Here is a 23,233-nt window from a genome sequence, read left to right on the forward strand (position 1 = left end):
CTTTTCCAGATTTCAAAAAATGCATATAAGACCTGACTTCCTGTAATATCATATCCCATCATGGTGGAGAAGTGGTTGAATGTAATAAAGACAGGTCGCCGTGCCAACATTGGCTGAAAGTATAGATCTGATGCTATTTTTCCAGCATGTCCCTTCAACAAAATCTGGTTGCTAGACCAGCTTCTGTTGGACAGGCAGCTGTACACACTGACCAAGAGGTGACCAGTTCCTGCTGAACTGGCCAATATTTTATTTTTTTATTTTTATGTATTTATTTTTTTTTTATCACAGTTCAAAATCCTTCAGGAACATATAGTACCTGATGTAAAATGACACCTTTTTATCTTTAATCCCATTGTTCTCAGATAAATTTATTTATGACAAAGGATGAGATTTGGGTTGGCCACTACCATTGGTTTGAGTCAGATCCCGCATATTCAAAATTTACATTCCTGGCAATTTAATAAAAAAATCCTTTGTAACCATTATGCACTACCTGGCTTAGACAAGTTAAGCAGGCTTAGTAGGACCCTAAGGGGGTTTTGGATGAGCCAGCTCCCTCACTATAAAAGGGCAGCAGCCATACCGACATGGTGCTGTAATTGCAATAGGAAAAGTATATGGAGTGCTGCTGAAAAAAAATGCACAGGGAGAGATAGTATGTTGAACCAGCCACGATTTGAGTTATGGGTGGCCCTGTCGACTGGAAAGTGACTGCATCTAGACAATTAGAAACATAGAAAAGTGATGGCAGAAAAAGACCGAGTGGTCCATCGAGTCTGCCCGCTTTTTTTTATTGTTTTTTTTTTTTTTTTTCTTGTTAAATTTTTTTTGTCTGTTTACAGGTCTATGCTTGTCCCAAGCATGTTTGAAGCTATTTACTGTTGAATGGCTCACTACCTCTGCTGGAATTTTATTCCAAGCATCAGTTACTGTTTCAGTAAAATAGTACTTTCTGAGATTTGTTTTGAACTTTCCTCTAGTTAGTTTAGGGTCATGTCCCTTGTTTTTGATTTTAGTTTCATGTTGAAAGTACTGCCCTCCTGAACCTTATTCACCCCCTTGATGTATTTAAAGGGTTAAATCATGTCTCCCCTTTCCCTTCTTTCCTTCAGACTGTATATGTTAAGTTAGTGAAGTCTCTCGCTCTTGATATGTTTTATCCCTCAGGCCTTTCACCATTTTAGTTTCCGTCTCTGGACTTGTTCTATCTTATCAATATCTGTTTGTATGTGAGGTCTCCAGAACTGGACACAGTATTCTAAATGAGGTCTAACTAAAGATCTGTATAGGGGAATTGGGACTTCCTTCCTCCTGCTGGTGACCCCTCTAGTGATACATCCTAGAATTCTATTTGCTTTCCCCATTGCCTGGCTACACTGTTTGCTCAATTTGCAATCATCTGAAATAAGTACCCCCAAGTCCTTTTCTGCTGCACAAAAATGTACCCCCAATGTTGTGCTCTCTCAAGGGATTCTTTTTCCCTAGGTGCATTATTTTACATTTAGAAACATTGAACTGCAATTTCCCCTTTTTTGACCAATCTTCCAGCAATGCCAAATCATGTTCTATGTAACATACACTTCCAAGGATATCAACCATATTGCACACCTTTGTGCCATCAGCAAAAATACATACCTTACCCAACAAGCCTTTAGTTATATCACTTACATATGGATTAAATAGAACAGGACCTAGTACAGAGCCTTGTAGTACACCACTAGTGACTGATCTCTTTTCTGAGTGAACCCCATTTAAAACCAAACTCTGGTATCTATCCTTTAGCCAGCTGCATATCCACTGAACCACCCAAGGGCTAAATCCCCCCAGGTATGCCTAGCTGAGAATGCGGAGACCACTCGCGTGTGCAGAGAACAAAAGCCAGGAGACCAGGAAGTGATCGAAGGGAAAGGAAATATAAACCCACAGAATAGCAGGCGATGGCTATAGGTTAGCACAGAGACCAGACAACACATGTGAATGGAAGCACAGGTCTAGGAGAAGCACTGCAGCATGGAGGTATGCATTGCACAGGCAGGAAAACTGCAGGCTAAATCATGACAGGTGACATCACAAGTTGTTAAAGACTCAGTGGTGACAGCAGAAAGCTGCCATGTATATTAGTGGATGTAGCCGACCGAGCCTTAAGCTCGTCCCAACCTTCCCAGCACCATGGTGCTGTGAAAATATCCCTCAATACTTGTGGTCAGTGGCTGGCTGTACCAATAATTCATCCAACATTGGACATTGGTGGCTGGCTGCACAAATACCCCCCAAGCATTGGAGGTCAGTGGCTAGTTGTGACAATAATTCCCCATTCAGCATTGGTGGTCAGTGGGTCGTAACAATAAAAATAATCTTCCAGCACTAGTGTTCAGTATTTACTTAATTGATCAACTGTGGGTGTAGGATTATAACTTTTTTTTTTTTTAATGGTTGAACTGGATGGACTTTTGTCTTTTTTTTAAGCCAGACTAACTATGTAACACGTTCTTCCTCATCAAGCTTTTTTTCCAGTCAAGCTTAGGCTATAGTTTAACTGCTGGTTGCAAATCATGCTACCTGACAGTTCCAACTTCTTTCAGTGTTGCAGAGTATTCCAACACTTGTCGTACTGCTGCCTCTTCCCGACATATTGATCTAGGCTGCCCAGGTGTCATTTAAGTTGTGGTACCCAGTACAGACTGTCCCTGAACCCTTCACCTACAAACATCAATTTTTACTCAGCAATGTGAAAATTGTACAGAATGGTCTATGAAACGAGACTTCAGAAACTTTAAGTCAAGAGTGCTTTTGAGTTTTTTTCTGAATTTATATTAATATAGCAGATATAGCTTGTACTTTATTTTTTTACTCAGTGACTTCCTGTGGAGTGTAAATTTGTGAAACTGCAGAATTGTAAATGGGATGTAATTCTTCAGTGATCATAACAGCAGTAGTGAGTGTAGATGAAAAGAGCTAAATGTTTCTACTATACATAAATGTACATTTATAATTTATTTTATTCTATCTTGTTGATATAGATGTGGTGGCTGATTACTGCAATATGCATTGAACAGGCTTATAATAGAAGAGAGCACAATCATTATGCTCAATGACTAATGATATTTAAAAGGAAAATCAGTGCTGCAGAATCCTCCTTCACTCTTTTCATCCAGTCTCATTATCCTGCTGATGCCCCTGATGTGGTTACCCCAACTTGATTTCTACTTCATCACCAGTCTTGTGGTCACTATCACCACCACTAGCAGATGCTGAGGGTCCTCACCAGAAAAAAAACTTGTTATAGTATCTGGTATTCCTTACCCATATCTAAAAGATAGTCTGATATTGTTGCCTCCCTGCTAGGATCATAGAGCAAATCAGATAGAAACTGAAATCCAATGATCCTTCTAGTTGTTTGCAATGACTTTAGAGAAGACGACTCTTAGTCATGCAGTCGACAATCTGTAGTCATGCAGTTGACAAACTGAGATGACTCAATGAGCCTTGTGATCATTTGTGAAAATGCTAGGAAACTAGGATGCCAGAAATTACCACTTGATGCATATCTGAAGGCACACATTTGTTTAGCCCAGTTTTTATAATTATATTTTTTTATTAGATTGTGTCCAATATAGTGCTTACACATCTACATTTTGGATGAAAGTTATTTCAAATAAGTGTCTAAAAATCCAAGTGGTACATTTTGAGTATTGTAGCCTACAAGTTAAAGGGCAATATGTTAGAAACTTTTTTAAATGAACGACACTGCATTAACATGTCATTCTGACAACTTTTTTTCACTCATACTAAGTAAAATGTGTTTGCAAAGTATTATTTCTGTTATTTGTGACTTTCCTCAAGCCAAGCACACATCTTAAACTTTGGATTTGGTTTCCAGAAAAGGTGGTAAAATCCATTATAATGCTACTCTGAAAGAATATGGCTACTACTGGAATGTGCATCCTTTACAGATGCCTACATAATTTCTGTTAGTATTTTTCCTAATTTTCTTTTCTTAATATCAGTGACCAGTAAAGGCAAGAAAATGTCATAGGTTAAGGTGCACTTTTTGAACCTACTTAGTCAGAGAGTGTCTGTAGGACCAACATCTGGTTTGGTGACAGGATACATCATAAGTTTGTTCTCTAATACTCATATCTATTATAGACATTACATATAACAGGACATGAAGTCTTGTGAGAAGGAAACTTTTAGACAGCTAGCAATCACATATGCAAATATCGCAGGAGGCATATTTCGAACTATGCTATCTATCCACACAGGGATGTAAGTGTGCCTGCCAGACCAGCAAGTACAGCAACAGTACTTCTTTTTTCAAATGCATAGTTTTAGATTCCATGCACACTGGCTTAAAAAACACTGCTCCTAGAGGGGTTTAGTGTTTTGCCTGTAGAAGCAACTAATGTTATCCTATGTGTCCATGCACATTAGGTAGTTTAGAACAGTGTTGCCAGCTGCCTGTGTTTTTATGGACAGCCAGTAAAAAATGGTCACTTTTGTCCTGCCCATAAATGCTCATAACAGGAAAAATGTGGCAGTGAAAAATGGCTGTGACAGCTCTGATCTGCGCATGCACAATCCTGTAGTCAAATGAGAGTCCAAGACCATCTGAGTGCCTGTGTGTTTGGTACAGGTGGGGGGGGGGGGTGTCTGGTGGAGGTGAGGTGGGTGCCTGAGTGATTGAGAATGATGTCATTATCATCATGGTGGATTTCCCATCAGGCTACCACCACCACCAGCTAGCTGCTAAAAAAAAACAGGACTCAGAAGCTGAGTGGAGCGTGACCTCATGTGTGCAGGATGGACCGGATGGTAGTTAACTCGGGACTTGGGAGCTCAGCAAGGCATGCTTATAGTTAAAATAATGTATAAAATAGTCCCAATAAAGATGACTTGAAGTAAGAAATGCACACTAACCAGATGTGCACATTAAATGTGCAGTGTAGATATCCTACAGCTCAAAAGTGATCATCAGATTGGCAAAGGTAAGCGTATTCCCTCGGTCAGAGAGGATCCTCGGATGGTGCACAGATGAGCAAGGAAAATTCCACTTGAGGACAAAAAACCAGGCACTGCTCCACCAAAAAAAGGCAAGACTCCTCCCTTGGGCAGAACGGTGTCTAAGAAGAAAATGCTCCCCGCAGGGGGTCAAGACAAAAGATGCCCATAGTGAAGTATTGTTTAAAATACAAATTTATTATGGACAAGTGACAATAGCAAGGGGGATGCATCCAGTAACAGCAAGTAATGCGGAGAGGACTAACCGTCCTGACAGATGTAGTGGCCGCTGGAGCTCCACGATGCTCCGACGGCGTGACGTCACAGCGTGCCTAGGCTCCTCCTGACTGGCAGTGGTGTTCTAGACTGGAGTCTGAACTCTGTTTGGAGGGACCAGTGACCACCTGTCCTGATGTGGGAGACTGGACTGGATATACCAGAAAGGTATAGCATTAAGACTACTGGAGATGGTAGAGAATTATAGTGGAATTGGCTTTCACATTTAGATATCATTCATTCATTAAGCCAATATTCCTTTGTGCAAATAGTATTAGTACTTGAGATGTACATAATTGGCAGTTGACCTAGGTTGTGGAGATTTGATCTTGAAAATCTTGTCCCATAGCCCTGATCAATGCCACACTAAAAAGAATATGTTCTCTACTACTCACTCTGCTGATCTGTCTGTTCTATAACCCACATGGCTTGGCTACTGTATAGTGTACTTTACATTCAATACTCAGGATGGCTCCACTCTGCAGATTGTGCTGTATAGTCTGTCCTCTGACACCTCCACTATAATTATACTTTGGATATGCCACACCACTCCCTTCTTTATACTGTACTGTACTTTTTATACAAAACACCTCCACTTCATTCAATTTACAGTGCTGTATATTTTATACTGCACAGCCACTCCAATCAGTATACATAATTAGATATTTTGCACTTTACTACTCCATTCTGCATATTGTGTATTATATATTCTTCATCTTGTACATTGTGCTCTACATTATTAACTGCTAACCACTACACTTTTTACACTGAGCTTTACCTTATATACTTTAAAGCTCCATACTATAAGGCACAGGTGTCAAACATAATTCCCAGGGGCTAAATCTGGCCCTCCAGGCCATTTCATGTGGCCCTTGCACCTCTCCTGCAGGTACCCCCTTGTCTCCATCCCCGACCTTGTCTCAGCAGTCGGCAGCAGAGAGGAGAATAGAACTCCTCTGCCAAATCCTTCACCTCTCAGTACAGCTGCAGCACCCCCTCATTTTTGCCTCCCCTGGTCTCAGCATTCAGCAGACTCTGGTAACTGACTCCATTCCTCCTCTGGTCCTCCTCCAGACCCTGCACTTTCTGATTTCAAGCTCTGCTCCCAAAGGGGGTGCACGGTGATGTTAGGGAGGGTGTGGGATTCTTGACATCTGATGTAATGGGGGGGGGGTGCTCTGGACATCTAGTCTTACATATACAACCGGCCCTTTGAGGGCAACCATAATGCTGATATGGCCCACCATGAAATGAAGTTTGACACCCCTGCTATAAGTCTTCATGTACATGAGCCTACCCTGACCATCAACTGGTAAAACGCAAATATTGCCAAAAACACAGTACCGCAGTTGCAGCGTTTTGCTGCGGTTTTCCCGTGGTCAGCAGTCAAAATGTTCCTATCCTGAATGCGATTCTTCCACGTTCAGGAGAGGGAGGTTTAACCTCACCTAAACGTGGGAGCTCCTAAATTCTGCTAAAAACCTATGGGTACATGGACACATAGGTTTTTATGGATTTGAGTTTTGGAACTTTGGCCAAAAAATACCAAAAGTTCCTAAACTCGAGTTTAGCAGCTGCTCGTGTACATGAAGCCTTACTCTACTGTATGCTATACTGTATACTCCAAATTGCTCCACTCTGTGCCATCCATCTGGAGGAGAGAGACTGTCACATTGTCACTGGAGGAGGGGACAGTTCTTATAAATAAGAACTATAAAGTGACTTGTGACAAGGTGCCAACATATAAAGTGACTTCAGTGATATCATATATTCCGTCACTGTAGAAGTGACTCCTGGTGACCAATAATGATGAAAATAGATAGTCCAAATGTGAGTATAAGAGATCGAATTATCTCCAGCAATAGGTGCTCCATTCAAACCAGATGGTGAGGTGACCGGTATATATGATAAGGCTGTGCACTCACCAGATGCACAGTTAATCTGCGCATGTAGAGACAATGCTCCTGTAGGGGACGCTCCAGGCTCCCGTAATAAATTTGGCCTGGTCAGGTATTCTTCTCACTGCTCTCCTCAGCTGGCAATGTGGCCTCACTTCCTCCTCACTAAGGCTCTGTGGGTTGTTGATGACTCACAAAGAGCCCATGAGCAGGACTGTAAGCAGAGCAAGCTGGCTGGTACTTGTGGTGCACCAACAAAAGCATAGTCTAGACAAGCCAGGTCACACAGGTGTAGGTTAGAGTTCAAATAGAACGGAACCAGCCGTGAGGATCCAGCAGGGTCAGCACAAGCCAGGTCATAAACAGTATGCTCTAAGAAGATATCAGCAGGGTCAAGCAAGACACAGCTGATCATGTGATGTGGTAAAATGCCTATCATAGCGGTCTTTTACCATGTGATCAGCCATGTCCAGTGACACAGCAGATCACTGGTAAATGCAGTTGCAGGTTATCGGCTGCACTTTCCTCACGCTGTCACAGCATGAGGAAATTACTGCTGATAACTGGCAATTGTCAGAGGATGGATTGGCACTGATTATCAGTGCCCAGCATTGCCACCCAACAGTGTCGCCCACCTGTGCCTAGCAGTGCCTCCCACAAGTGCCCATCAGTGTCAACCACCTGTGCCCATCAGTGCCCATCAGTGTCAACCACCTGTGCCCATCAGTGCCCAGTAGTGCCACCCATCTGTGCCCATCAGTGCCTAGTAGTGCCACCCATCAGTGCCCAGCAGTGCCACACACCAGTGACCATCAGTGCCACCCATCAGTGCTGCCCAGCAGTGTTGCCCAGCAGTGCCACCCATCAGTGCCCAGCAGTGTCACCAGTTAGTGACCGTCAGTGCCGTCAGTTAGTGCAACCCATCAGTGTCCATTAATTCTGCCCATCAGTGCTTCCTATCAGTGCCCATCAGTGCTGCCTATCTGTGCCCATCATTGTTCCATATCAGTGCCAGCTATCAGTGCTGCCTATCAGTGCCCATCAGTGCTGCCTATCGGTGCCAACTCATCAGTGCTACCTATCAGTGCCCATCAGTGTCGCCTATCAGTGCCCATCAGTGTCGCCTATCAGTGCCGCCTATCGGTGCAGCCTCATCAACACACATCAGTGAAGGAGAAAAATTACCTGTTTGCAAAATTGTATAATAGAAACAAGGAAAAACTTTTTTTTTCCCAAATGTTTGCACTTTTTTTGTTTATAGCGCAAATAATAAAACACCCAGTGGCGAGTACATACCACCAAAAGAAATCTCTATTTATGTGAACAAAATGATTAAAATTTCATATGGGTACAGTGTTGCATGACTGCGCAATTATCATTCAAAGTGCTACAACCAGGAAAGCTGAAAATTGGCCTGGGCAGGAAGGGGGTAAAAGTGCCCAGTAGGCAAGTGGTTAATAGATATCATTGGTGCTATTCAATCTGGATTGTTTTTGCTCTAATGGTGTTTTTAGGTGGTTGTGTAAGATTTTCACTGTTGGAAGATATCATCAATTTTTAGCAGCAAACTAATAAAATAGTGTTTTTTCATGTGAAGCTGCTTGAGTGAGTTATTGCCTACTTTGGTAGTCTGCTCTTTGCAGCTGCTTTTTGTTTTTTTTATGGTATTTCTAGGTTAACACCCACACATTATTTTTGGTGAGTCTGAGAGCTCGATATAAGGTCACCCCGCCTTGCTATGGTGGCACTAATCAATTTTATTACTTGCTACCCCATCCCCCTACCTGAAAACACAGTTTGTCAAAGTCTTGTTAATACGACTTACAGGCATTCAGTATTCTAATTCCAGAATGGTGATGCAGAATGTAACCTGCAGTTAAAAAATATAATTCCATAAGCGTGACCATAAGCAGTTTCAGCAGACAAAATTAAGGTAGACTGTTCTACACTAAAAATGATTCTACCGTGCTACTTAAGAACATCCTTACCTAATGAAAGTTACACCACCATCTTCTACCCTTCTCCCACTTCTCACAACACATGAAATTGCAGCCTTTATCAAAGTGCTGTGTATGGAATGGATGCCCATGCACTCCACTCCTATTTACTGGCTACTCCAATATGTGGAAAACCTGTTTGCTGTCTTGAAGGGAATGCTTGTGTGGCATTACCCCCTTAGGGGCTGCTGATGAATTTGGGTCACCCTATAGTCCTACACATCCAGTCAGTTAGCATTTTCCACACAGCTTTCATCCACAGACAGAAATCAGGCCTTGAGCGTTGGTTTTGTTATTTTTATTAAGGGGAATAAACTTGGATAGGATAAAGGGGTGTATAGGATGACCAAGGGAACTGAATTCTGAGGGAAACTTCCTGAACTATTTACAGCTTCTTCCCTCTGATACACAGTCTCTGTTGGAGTGCTAGCCAGCAGCTCCAGTTGTAATGCCCTGGACTCTAGAAGACCTCCTCTTCACCCAGCAATCTCAAGGTTTTCTTCCTGAGCAGGGGATCTGGCTCCTGGTCCCTTAAATGACAAAGTCACTAGTAGAGGGCTAATCTGGTTTCCCACCAGAGTTCTCCTTCCCCTATCCACCCAGGGGGTGTAGGTGTACTCACTCAGACAATAAAAAGATTGAGTATTGGAGCAGGAGAGGTAGTTGTGGGTATATTAGTCACACGGATCAGTGGGGAGATGGAAGAAGTTCAGCTGTAGGGAGGCAAAGGGACTGATTCAGAAACCCAGGTTTTATTGGAGGGGGTAAGGGATGTACAGTGGAGATGGAAGATATTGCAGCTTGAGTAGTTGTTGATGGGGAGGGGATTACTTTAAGACGCTGCACGGTATAACACAGTCGTAAGGCAGCACCCTCTTGAGTAAAGCAAAACTCTGTGAGAAAAATAGAGGAGAGAGAGGTGCGCCAGACTAAGTGTAGTTTAAAAGTCACTGTTTATTGCACACAAAATAAAAACACTCACAGGAGGTAGAGATATATCAGGAATCAATGATATATAGGAAAGACATCATCCGGGAGTGATCCCATCAGCAGGATGGATGGAGTTCCAGGGGTCACAGTTGTACCAGCTAGTCCTCCTTGGTCATAACCGTGGAAGGAGTGAGGAGGACGGGTGGATGTCCAGGGGGCCACGTGCATGTGTGAGCCGGGTCTCCTGGCAGGTGTCTCTCGCCTCTCCAGCCAGCATGGGCTGTGTCATGTAGGGGGGAAGAACCAGCCTGGAGTGCATCCAAGATGGCCACTGACCGGAAGTGACATCAGGACGGGCCATGGAGCCACAGGAAGGGGGAGGTGACGCATTTCCGAGCAATCAGCTCTTTCATCAAACCTAATTGGATGATGTCCTCCCTATATATCATTGATGCCTGATATATCTCTACCTTCTGTGAGTGTTTTTATTTTGTGTGCAATAAACTGTGACTTTTATATTACACTTAGTCTGGCGCACCTCTCTCTCCTCTATTGTACTCACTCAGATCATCTCCTTTACAGCTTGTGGAATGGCTGCTGCTACCAGGCCTATCAGCTGGGCTGCTCCTTCCTTGCCACGCAGGTGGTCCTCTCTCAGGAAACCAGTGAGTTTCCTCCTTTCCAGCTCCAGGCTCGCAGGCAGGTCCCATCCCAGCAGGCCTCCTGGCAACCTTCTTCCTCCAGACTCACATCTTCCTGCTTCTCACTGCTCTACCACTACCACACTCCAACTCCAACTCTTCACCCTTACTGCGCAGACTCTTACACCTTTTAAGGGAGTCCAGCCCCTTGCCAAGCCTCCAGTTGGGCATTGACTGAGGTCTCTCAAAGGTGCATCCTACCACTCCTCAGATCCACCCACTGCCTCCAGGGCCCTCCGCCGAAAGCCTCAGAGCAGGGAAAAATTCCAGAGGGTCTGGCCTGCAGAGTTTCTACGCCCTGACACAAATTTGACCACTCTAGCTATTGCACCTGAGCATCTTCTCATCTATTGCCTAACCATTAGGGATCTAGCTCCACCTAGTGTAACTAGGAGGATGCTACTCTTGGGTTTATGGAGAGTCCGACTGAGGTGACAAGAATTACTCAGAATTGTACCAGTTGCTCAGAATTTGCATGCATCTACTTACAGCGAAATTACTAGATTTACTACAAATTCAACCTACTGTATATAGGTAGCTTGTGCATTCCCCACTCAGAAATTTGAGTTAATAACAGGATCAGTGTACTTATCTTTTTTCTTTTACAATGGTGTTTATTGATAGTATCATTCCATCAAACAAACAAATCCAGAGTTAGAAATTACAGTGCAGAGTAAATAAACGTGCAGTTCCTCAAATAAAGCATGAAACAAGGTAAATGCACTGATTTGCAGAATCAAATGAAAGAAGTGGTTACAATATATAAAAGTTAAGGATACAAAACAATTTACAGTTTTCATTAGCATGCAAAAGCTAATAGTTCATCCATACAAATCTTTAGTTAAATGTGAAAACAATGTAAAACGTTATGTGTAACCATATAGAAAAAGGTGTTAATAAACCAATTTTTTGGGCCCAGAGGAAATCTAGCGATTATATAGTATAACTAGGGTCCAAAAAAAAGATCAGAATCAACTCATATACTGAATTAAAAGGAAAAATAGAAAAAGAAAATGACGAATAAAAAGGGTCCTGGGGGGTTCACGGTACAGGGCTGCTAAAGCGATAGAAGGGTGTTGTCAAACCTAGACGGCTGAGCTATGGCGATCCAAGGTTGCCAAACCCGGAGGAACTTGTCATGTGTGTCTAGCAGTATGGCTCTCAATTTTTCATTAACCATTATAAAGTTCATCCGATGTTTTACCTCCTCAAAATTGAAGAGGGGGGGTCTTCCATGCTTTCACTATAGTCAATTTGGTGGCTGTAAATAAATGTGATGCCTATTGTCATTTGGTGCGGAGTAGGTCTTCTATTGGTTTTAAATAATAGCACTTCGTATGGGTTGCCAGTGTATTTATTACTACTTTTCCCTAACCTAACCAATCCTCCTCCTCCACAGATTAATACTTAACTCAATTCGACAGCTTCAGCTTCAGCTTCAGATGTTTGCTTACTTCCAACACAGCAAATCTCACTGTCCTGGCTTGCCCATTGCAGCCTAATAGACTCATGTGAGGCCATTCCTCTTTATCTCCAGCCTCAGGGCATAAAACCAAAGAAGTCTATGGGGCTGTTATGTGTAGGTGCAGAAAGGATAGTGAGACATGTTGCGCTGTATGTAAACAAACACAGGACAGTTAGATTGAGCTAAGTATGCATCTGTGGAGAGTGGTTTAAGTTAGATAAGGGGAAAGAAGAAAAAACATTTTTGAACTTTGTTTTAAATAAATATTGAACCATTACTTCAGAAAATTCAACAATAAAAAACATTTAGCAATTAAAAAAACAATTACACTCATAAAAATGACCTAATATCATGCAGAATTGAAAATACCAGGTATGTTATGTCAGTAAATTGACAATAATATCTTGTGAGCTTAGAGTGAGAATTATTGCTTTTTTTTCTGTTTTATTTTACAGATTAGAAGCAAACTGACAGTCTTTTATGAGACCACACCCTGACCCATTTATGCACACTTTTCCCTCTCCAATCCATTCTTTTGGGCATCATACCCAAGACCTTATTGGGTGATGTTAGGACTCACACAGGGGTTGATGATGTTACCCTCTCTCTCATACAATAGTGTTGGGCTGCTAAGGATCTGAGCACTGCACCTTGGAAGGAGGTTGTGACAATAATAAGGTCTGATGATTCCCCCATACTAAGTGAGGAGAATTGTGATTCATGCTGAGCACAGTGCCACCCTCATTTCTTCAAATTTCACAAGTCTGTGACAAAATTATTAGATTCAAATATTATATTTGCAAGCCAATACAGAGATCTTATGCATTCCATATTTGAATTCTTTATTTTGATTGTCACGTTATAGGCTTAGAACAGCCCTCGAAATTTCCACTTCCCACTCGCATTGGACGAGTGGAAATTAGATGGGGGTGAGATCTCCTGTATGACTTTCAACAAAGCAGCTGAAAGCCGCAGGAGGGAGAGGAGGAGATGCGGCTTCCAGCTGCTTCATTGAAAGCCATACAGGATATCACCGCTGCACAGATCATACCTGATCATTCTGTTTCTTTCTTGGCCCCTCAGCCCCTCCCCCTATCCACCGCACCAATAGGAGACTGGGCACTGAGGAGCACATGGGGGGGGGGGGGCAGGAAAGAAACAGAATGATCAGGTATGATCTGTGCAGCGGTGACAAGCAGCAATCTCCTGTATGGCTTTCAATGAAGCAGCTGGAAGTTGTTTCTCCTCCTCTCCCTTCCGCAGCTTTCAGCTGCTTCATTGAAGAAGAGAGAAGTTGGTTACATATAGATATATCATTTTTCTTTCTTTTTTCTTTATAATTGAACCTCTGTGGTAGCCCTGTAAAGTATATATCTTTACAGTAGTAGGCTTTAGTGTCAACAAAAGCCTGTTGACAGGTTTCAGTTTTCCATTTAAGCTATGCAGCTGTACACGAATGCTGAGAGTCCTTCTTCAGAGCCAGTGACTCTGATACACCAGTTCAGATGACTCTAAAGCAAATTGTACTCTACACATCGACCAGGTGAACTTTGATAAGAGCTTTTCACTTTAAGTCCCATTAATTTTGCTGCCCCTTATTGCCTACACTCTCCAGCCACTTTATTAGGTACACCTGTTTAATTGCTTGTTAACACAAATTGCTAATCAGCCAATCACATGGCAGCAACTCAATGCATTTAGGCATCTAGACATGGTGAAGATGACTTGCTGAAGGTCAAACCAAGCATCAGAATGGGGAAGAAAGGGGATTTAAGTGACTTTGAATGTGGCATGGTTGTTGGTGCCAGACAGGCTGGTCTAAGTATTTTAAAAGAAATACTGATCTACTGAGATTTTCATGCACAACGATCTCTAGGAATTACAGAGAATGGTCCAAAAAAGAAAATATCCAGTGAGTGACAGTTGTGTGGATGAAAATGTTCTGTTGATGTTAGCGGTCAGAGGAGAATGGGCAGACTGTTTTGAGATAATAATTAATGGGGATAAGGTGGGAGATGGAAACCTGAGAGGTTTGGGAGTAGGGGTGTAGTTTGGAATTCCCTGGGACACCTTAAATTCTGTGATTCTTTTATGATGTTTCAGCTTCTCATTGTGGATCAATGATTTTACCTGGCTGACAGATACTGATATCTTTGGTTGAGGGGTCTCCTCCATCTATGTCTGAATCAGATGCTCATGTTGTTTCATTGGCCTTATATGAAGTCACTAATATCACCAACCGGTAATGCTAATAGTGTTCATATCATATTTATGTAATATTATTATACTGTATTATGCACTTATAGTATGTCTTAGGCCTACTTTTGTTTAATTTCAGAAATACATACTTTGTGTCCCTGAAGAAGCGAGCTACGTCCTGTGAAACGCATTGGAGTAACCAACAAAGTATTAATCTGTATAAGGCTATGTCAAATTGCTGTATGTGTCAGTAGGCCATTTTTTGTAGCATCGTCTGTTAATTCTGTCTCAAGCATGGTATGCTTTTTAAAGGAATATGTCTACATGTTATGTTCCACCATTCTGGTGGCTCCTTTTTATTAATAAAGTGGCAAATGTTATACCAATTTTTGATTTTTTCATTGTATGGTATGGTAGTTAGCATTTCCATTTGCACTGGTTTGAGATAATAGAAAGACAACAGTAACTCAAATAACCACTTGTTACAACCAAGATATGCAGAATACCATGTCTGAACGTGCAACACATTGAACCTTGCAGATGGGTTACAGCAGCAGAAGACCACACCGGATGCCACTCCTCTCAGCTAAGAACAGGAAATGGAGGCGACAATTTGCACAGGCTCACCAAAATTGGACAATAGAAGATTGGAAAATGTTGCCTGGTCTGATACGTCTTGATTTCAGCTGCGACATTCAGATGGTATTGACATGAAAGTATGGCTCCATCCTGCCTTGTATCAACTGTTCGTGCTGGTGGTCAGTGGTGTACTTAGATTTTGTGCTGCCCTAGGCAATACAAAAAGTGGCGCACCCTGCAGAAAGAGCCCGACATTGACCAAGAACACCCCTGCCCTCCACCTGAGCTTTCCACTACCACTGCCCCCCGTAAACCAGCCGCTACCCCCCGTGGCAAGAGAGAGAAAGACACTCACCTTCACAGCTCCAGACATCTCCAGGACCAATTGTCGGGCTGTGCATACACCACCATGAAACCCACAGCATCTCTTGGAACCCACCAGGCCCCCATGCCGCGTGTGTCCCTTCTTCCATCCCTTCTTCTAAGGGGCAGTGCTACCCCCCCGAACAATGCTGCCCTAGGCAAATGCCTTGTTTGCCTTGTGGTAAATACACCCCTGCTGGTGGTATAATGCTGTGCGGTTATATTTTATTGCCACTAGCCAGATGTACCTAATACAGTGGCCGGTGAGTATGTTTTGGCAATATCTTTCTTTAAATATATTATTGCACTGTTTTTTCTTTTCAGCCTCTCAGCACGGGCAGCATTCAGAGAATGCAATGCATTCTGGGCAGGCACAGTAGCTAAATGGTTAGCACTTCCGCCTGGCAGTACTAGGGCCGTTGGTTCGAATCCCAACCACGGCACCACCTGCCTGGAGTTTGCATGTTCTCCCTGTGCCTGCGTGGGTTTCCTCTGGATACTCCAGTTTCCTCCCACACTCCAAAGACATGCTGGTAGGTTAATTGGATCCTGTCTAAATTGGCCCTAGTATGTGTATGGATGTAAGTTAGGGACCTTAGAGTGTATGCCCCTTGAGGGTTAGGGACTGATGTGAATGTACAATATATATATATGTAAAGCGCTGCGTAAATTGACAGCGCTATATAAGTAGCTGAAATAAATAATAATAAATAATTTTCTAAATGAATGCAAAGCATTCTCTTTTTGGATGAGGTTGAGAGGTGGGCCAGTGACGGGTGTGACAGTGAGTGATTTGAGACTACCGCCATTACAGAGATTTCCTGCTCTCCATACTGAATAGCAGATACTGGTGTGAAAACATTTGCAGTGCATGGCTGTATCTTGGTGTCACATACCTGACTGTGAAGCCTGAGATGATGAGGGTGATCTCCTGCTAAAACACTCCTGGTGGTGGAGACAGGAACTGCTAGGCAGTGGAGGGGCACAGGTGCTAGAAAGTTGGTTCTGCGAACCTGAGCTTGGAGATGCCTAGGTGGATGAGCAGAAACAAAGAGCCAGGTCATAAGCTAAGTTTGGTAACATTCAGACAGGTAGGTAGAGAATCATGAACAGATTCCAGCTCAGAGACAGGCAGGAGTCAGCAATGTGCTGGCAGCAAGGTACAAAATCAGTGGGAAGAATCTTAGTCAAAAGTCCAGGCTGGGGTTGCTAACATGAACCAGTAGCAGACATAACAGGCAAGAGGAATCTGCAAATAAGTATCAGAGATAGCCTGTTAGGTAGTAAGATCAGTGGGTTTTCAGGAGTATACAGCACATGTATCAGAGCTGAAGACGATTCAGCAATCAGCTAGGCAAACCTTATGTTTAAATAGGCTGATACACTGGTATTTGTGGGGGTAGCATATAGGTGACCATGTGCAGTGCATTCTTGTCCTTGAATGTCTTGGTAAACTCCTATGCTCATGGATATGTGCACGCCCTTGCACATGCACAAAAATACCACTTGTTGCATTAAATTAGGCACTTGCTACACAAGGTTCCTGACACTTGGACAAAAAATATTTGTTTCTCTTAACATTTGGTAATTTAAAGTGGAAGTTCAGCCAAAATCTAACTAAGGCTAAGCCTACCCCCATCCCCTTTCTATGTATTCTATCTATCCTGTGAAAGAAAAGATGCTTTTAATTACCTGATCTAAAACCATTCCTGTCTGGTCACATGATTTGGTCCCAGTGTATAGGAGGGGCAACCGACATTGTATGCCCCATAGTAAGCCTATAGGTGATGTCAGGCATTTGCAAATGTTGTCAGCGAACTCTCCCCTTCACTGAAGCTACCCCTGGAGAGATTTTGTGGGTGGACCAGAGGGGCTTCACTATAGGTGAAAGTAAAAGTGTCTTTTCTTTCATAGAGTAACTAGAATATTCTTAAACCAGCCATAGATGGTTTCTCAGCCACTTCAGCACTGACCAGCCGAGATTCGAACCATGTCTTCGAAACCCACTGATCTTTCTACTTAACAGGCTATCTCTGATACTTATTTGCAGATTCTTCTTGCCTGTTATGTCTGCTACTGATTCATGTTACCAACCCCAGCCTGTACCCAATTTGATCATTGTATAACTTGAGGACAAGCAACTGCAATTGTACAGATCGAAAGGGCTGCAAGGACTGGGACAATGATAATAATGGGGGATTTTAACTACCTGGAAATTGACTGGAGTAATGGCACTGCAGGAACAGTTAAAGAGCAAAAACGTATAAACCTATTACAGGACAATTTTATGGTACATTTCATAGAGGCCCCAACTAGGAATGATGCTCTGCTGGACCTGGTAATCTCAAACCATGCAGAGCTTATTGCTAATGTCCATATAAAAGAACATCTGGGTAACAGTGACCATAACATAATTTCATTTATTGTTAGCTGTAAACAACAAGCACAAGCAATTACCAAGTAATTATAGATCTGTTAGTTTAACTACTATAGTTGGGAAAATAGTAGAGAGTTTAATAAAAGACCACATAGATGAGTTTTGCTGCAAAAAAATATTTGAAGCAACAGACAGCATGGATTCATGAAAGACAGAAGTTGTCAAACAAATCTGATTTCTTTTTTTATGAGGAGGTGAGCAAAATATTGGACAGAGGGGTGGCTGTGGATGTGGTATACTTGGATTTTGCAAAAGGGTTTGACACAGGTAATGTCTACAGTCTTAGAAAGATGAGTGCGTAAATGGATAGAAAACTGGCTAAAAGAGCTTATTCCAAGAGTAATGGTTAATGATTCAGACTCTGAATGGTCTAGGGTTGGTAGTGGTGTACCCCAAGGTTCAGTGTTGGGACCCTAACTTTTTAATATATTTAGAAACAATATAGGGTCTGGGATTTAAAATCTCATTTCAGTCTTTGCAGATGACACCAAGCTGTGCAGTGGAATAACGTCCTTACAAGAACATAATTTTCATCTATGATCCACATTTGGTACCAATAAAGTTATATGGTCATCTAGAAGCGGTAGGATCTCACTTTTGAGGTGTAATTTGATGTTGTTAACTGTGGTACCTAATGGGTATCATATTTTAGAAATCACTGTTAATTGTAATATCTATGTGACTTGTTAATAAGTACTATGAAACTTTTATACAAAAATGGTGTCTAAGTGCCTATAAAGTCCATTTAGTCTCTTATATATTCTTGATAAGCTTTTTCAGGATGTGGCATATGTATGAGTTTTTGATCCATGGTACCACCTTATGGACTCACCTTTAATTTGGATTCTTTCCTAGATACACATAATATAACTGGATACTAACATTTATTGGTAAAGTTGATCCAGGGAATATCCAATTGCCTCTTGGGTGATCAGGAAGGAATTTTTTCCCTGCAGGAGCAAATTGGATCATGCTTTGCTGTTTTTTTTCTCCCCTGAGGAAGCCACGTGACCTGTGATGTAACACGCAGGGGAGGGGCCAGCTGACATCACGACGCAATGTGGAGTCAAAGTATAGGATAATGGAGGAAGTGTAATATTGCTGTTATACGGTATATATTTGGTGCTATTTAGCCCCAAAAGCATGTGAGTGGTATTTTTTATTTATTTTAATAAAGTGTTTAATTGATAAAGCAAGAAGGTGGACAAAATTTAAAGCCCGTTGTGGGAAAGAGTGCAGACAGGGGAATCTGCATCTTATTTTGTCTCAATTAGAGGACACAAGCGTGGTGTGACCAAACCATTGTATAATTTGAGGTCACAAATCTCCAGGTGACAGCACAACTTGGGTGTTGGTGAAGGAACACTGTTTTATGTCGTATGAAGATAGAATATTGAAAGATTAAAGTTATGTCAAGATATATGGGACTTTATATACTCACTATTGTGCACAAGATTTCTTTGCTATGAGTACATATTAATGATCACTTTTTTGGTCATTGGAAGGCCCTGCACTTATTTGTTTTTTAAGTTTTAGACACATTGATGAGTATATGCAGGGTGTAAGTGACTTCATTTGGAGTGATTATTTGTTTTTATAATTTTTTTTGTGTGTTTGGTTGCTCACGGTATTTTTTATATATTGCTGGTTTTATTTGCCTTCCTCTGGATCATCTGTGGGTATAGGAATATAACTTTTTTTTTGTTGTTGAGCTAGATGGGTTTTTGTCTTTTTTTCAGCCAGACTAACTATATACTATGTAACCAGCCTGTTGGATTTTTCCTATGATCTATCTACCGTGAGGCAAACAAGGCGTTTGCCTAAGGTGGCAATTTTTAGGGGGGTGGAATTGCCCCCCAGATGAAGGGACCGTTTGAGCAGAGGCGGAAAGGGCCAGGGCCACCATCAGAGGGGTACTACCGGTACTCTTGCAGTGGCCCGGACAGCAGGAGGATCGATGTGGTGGCGCGTGGGGGAGGGCAGTTGCAGAGCAATGCTCATGTATCTCTCCCTCCAGCAGCTGATGAGCCAGAACCAGGGGAGAACCTGGAGCAGGGAGAGGAGAAGTGGTGGAGATGAAAGAGCCCGGAGGAGGTGAGCTGTGTTGTGTTCTGTGGAATCTCCCTCCTGCCGTCCATCCAGCACATTATACACTAACAGATCATATGGAACTGCACACACCTCCCACCTTCCCCCTTCATGCTGCCTGAAGATCAGCAGCCCTTGGAGGAGGTATGTGTGTGTGCAGTCCCATACGATCTGAGAAAGAGAGGGGGGGGAGAAAGAGAGGGGGGAGAGAGAAGGAAGAGAGAGAGAGGGAAGAGAGAAGAGAGAGGGAAGAGAGAGAGAGGGGGGAGAGGGGGGAAGAGAGAGAGTGAGGGAGAGAGAGGGAAGAGAGAGAGAGGGAAAACAGAGAGGGAAGAAAGCAAGAGAAGAGAGAGAAGAGAGGAGAGAGAGAGGAGAGAGAGGGAAGAGATAGAGGAGAGAGAGGGAAGAGAGGGGGGAGAGAAAGGGGGGGGGAGGGGGGAGGGAAGAGAGGGAGGGAAGAGAGAGAGAGGGGGGGGAGAGAGGGAGGGAAGGGAGAGAGAGAATCATATATACATACACACACCTATTGACTTTCTCGCTCTCTCATGGGGGGGGGGGGGGCGCAAAATTTTTTTGTTGCCTAGGGAGCACAAAATCTAAATACACCACTGTATAGCCACTAGCAATAATCACTGCGTTCTCTCAACTGGGATGGCTCCTCCCTGCCAGGAGAACACAATAGCTCTGTGGGAGACTGTGGTTGCTGGATAGAAAATGGGTGGGAGTAGGTTTAGCCTTAATTAGATTTTGACTGAACTTCCACTTTAATGTCTTCAGACAATAAACACTTTATGAGCAAAGTATATTTCTTTTGTACACTTTGCTTGGCACCATGTTGGTAACATTGTACTTTCAAATATATTTCAGTTCTGTCAAATCTGGATTCTTCTGTCTTTTTGAGAGTCTGATAATTATATATCCTCAAACAAAGTCCCAGCTTCACTATATTGTCATAGGCAATATACGTGCATCAGCATTCTGTTATGCTGATGCACGTTCCATAAACCAGCTTAAACAAATGACTTTTGTTGTGAGAGTGGCACCATTGTGGGATGGAGCACAAACTATCACTTGCAGATCTCATCACTGGAGTTTGCTAAAAGTGGTGAGAGATTCATCCTGCTGATGAACAATAAAAAAAAATCAGCTCTAGGAGGAGTTGACCTTTGAAATCACATACCGATGAAGAACCAGATCCTTTTAAATTCAACAAAATAAAATCATTTACAGAGATATATATTAAACTGGCTTTTGATATATAGTATTATTTCTGCCCTCTCTGAGGAGCATGATCCTTTCTTTCCCTATTACCCCAGAATCTCTCTAAACTGAAGTTGTTCCACATATATACAGTATATAGTGTCCAAGAATTTCTCACTATAAAATTTATACATAACAATACACCCAGTTGTGCTAGCCTCTAAGAATTTATAGAACATCAGATAATTCATTTGTTGTAAAACTGCATGATCTGCCACTGCAGAGGAAATGCTGGAAGCATAAAGTCAGTGGTAGCATGGAGTGCTTCTACATACTGAAGTTGAGATTCTGCTGCTATAATAAAAAATAAATAATGGCATGTTGCAACCAAGTATGGCGAAAGTAAAATGTTAGTGATGTTTTCAGCAATTTGTCAGGTAAGGTACCCTAAACAGCTAAGCAACTAAATCAAAATATTTCAGCTTACCATAAAAAATGTAATCGTCATTACACACTATAAATAACATGTAACCTACAGTATTGTAAACTAAGTCTAGTTTTCATGCTTAGACTGAAGTCACATGGGCGATCATGATGCCACTGTCAGGGTTGCTAAGAGACTGGTAGTCTCTATGAAATGTCACCCTTGGTAGCATGGACAGCTTGCTGCCCATTGAAAGAGAACAAGATCTGAAAATGTTTGGGTCCAGCAAGGGAATGATTCCACACAAGTAAATGGGAAGTTTTCCCCTCTCTTGCATAAATCTGTCTCTGGTGAAGTCTTGCCAGTGGAAGATTTGCTTGTGTGACATCAGCATTAGTCAAAAGTGGATGAGCTTGTTAGTGCCTTAGAAAAATCTCCCAGGCAGAGCTGTTTGTTTCTTTCTGGCATCTTTCTGTTTCTATGTCTTTGGGGTACATTATAATTTATATTATTTGCATTAGCAAAGTCATTGTGGGCTGCTTATTATATGCTGCGATTATATAGCGGCTCCGCTATTACAGTTTAGTGCCTAAACTTAGCATAATGTGGAACTGTCTCAGGGTTACCAAATGAAAGTCCAAAACGTCTGTTAGAATGATAGCTTGGCCAGTAAATACAGCCTGCACATGTGTGAAGCATGATGTGTGCGTGCCTCCAGGGTGGGCCTTGTGTTTAAATATCATAGGAGCCTGATGTTTTTCCACAGCGTTCTACAACAGCCTAAAATACAGCACAGAACTCTCTCCTTACGATAGAATAATACATGCAGACTGGTCTGAGGAGAAAGGAATGAAACATTACAAGTGTCTTCACTCCATGTTGAGACGAATAATAGCAGAGCAACTTGGACCTGCAGGCAGGAATCCTAAAATTCCTGATAATTTACCCTTTATATAGTCACAATAATGCAGGTCATACGCTATACAAAAAATTAATCGAAAATGCTTTTTGAAAACGTAAAATCGTTCAGCAAAGCTCACGATACTACCATCATGTAGTGACCACATTTCCAATGAGAAATTGCTCAATAGACATAGATGAATTGATTTATCATTTGGTTTATTAACATAAAAATGATGTGATGAAATATATTTGACCTTAAAGTAGCAAAACGTGGGGTTTAAATAATGTGTGAATAGTTATGGGATCACTTTTAAATAATTCTGCAATGCTGAATATACTAATATGTATATTTCTACTGACTGAGAATTCTACCTCATGCCTTTATCTGCTTGCATTAGACCCAGCCATTGGAGTGCAGTGGCTGGGTGGGAGCTTCGCTGTTCTGAGTGGACGTACCCATACATCCCTTAGAATATGAGCATTCATGTGGCCACGTGGCCATGCACCGGTATGCTCCTGGTGTGCCTGTATCCCCTGAACACAGCGCATCACCGCTCAGCAGAAGGGCTCTGTGATTGGCCCTTCTGATCACATGATGACTGTCATAGCTGTAATTTGGATTGGTTCTCCTTGCAACAATTTTAAAGCCAAAGGGCATTGTTGTATCTACTGGTCCTTAAGGATACATAGATAATATTTTTTGGTGAATTTTAGATGGACAGTTGAGGATTGTCAACCTCATACCTCTCTCCTTCTACGCTGAGCTGCT

The sequence above is a fragment of the Staurois parvus genome, unplaced genomic scaffold (genome assembly GCF_062004578.1).
Source record: "Staurois parvus isolate SC_StPar_1 unplaced genomic scaffold, SC_StPar_1.0 ptg000019l, whole genome shotgun sequence".
NCBI classification, from domain to species: domain Eukaryota; kingdom Metazoa; phylum Chordata; class Amphibia; order Anura; family Ranidae; genus Staurois; species Staurois parvus.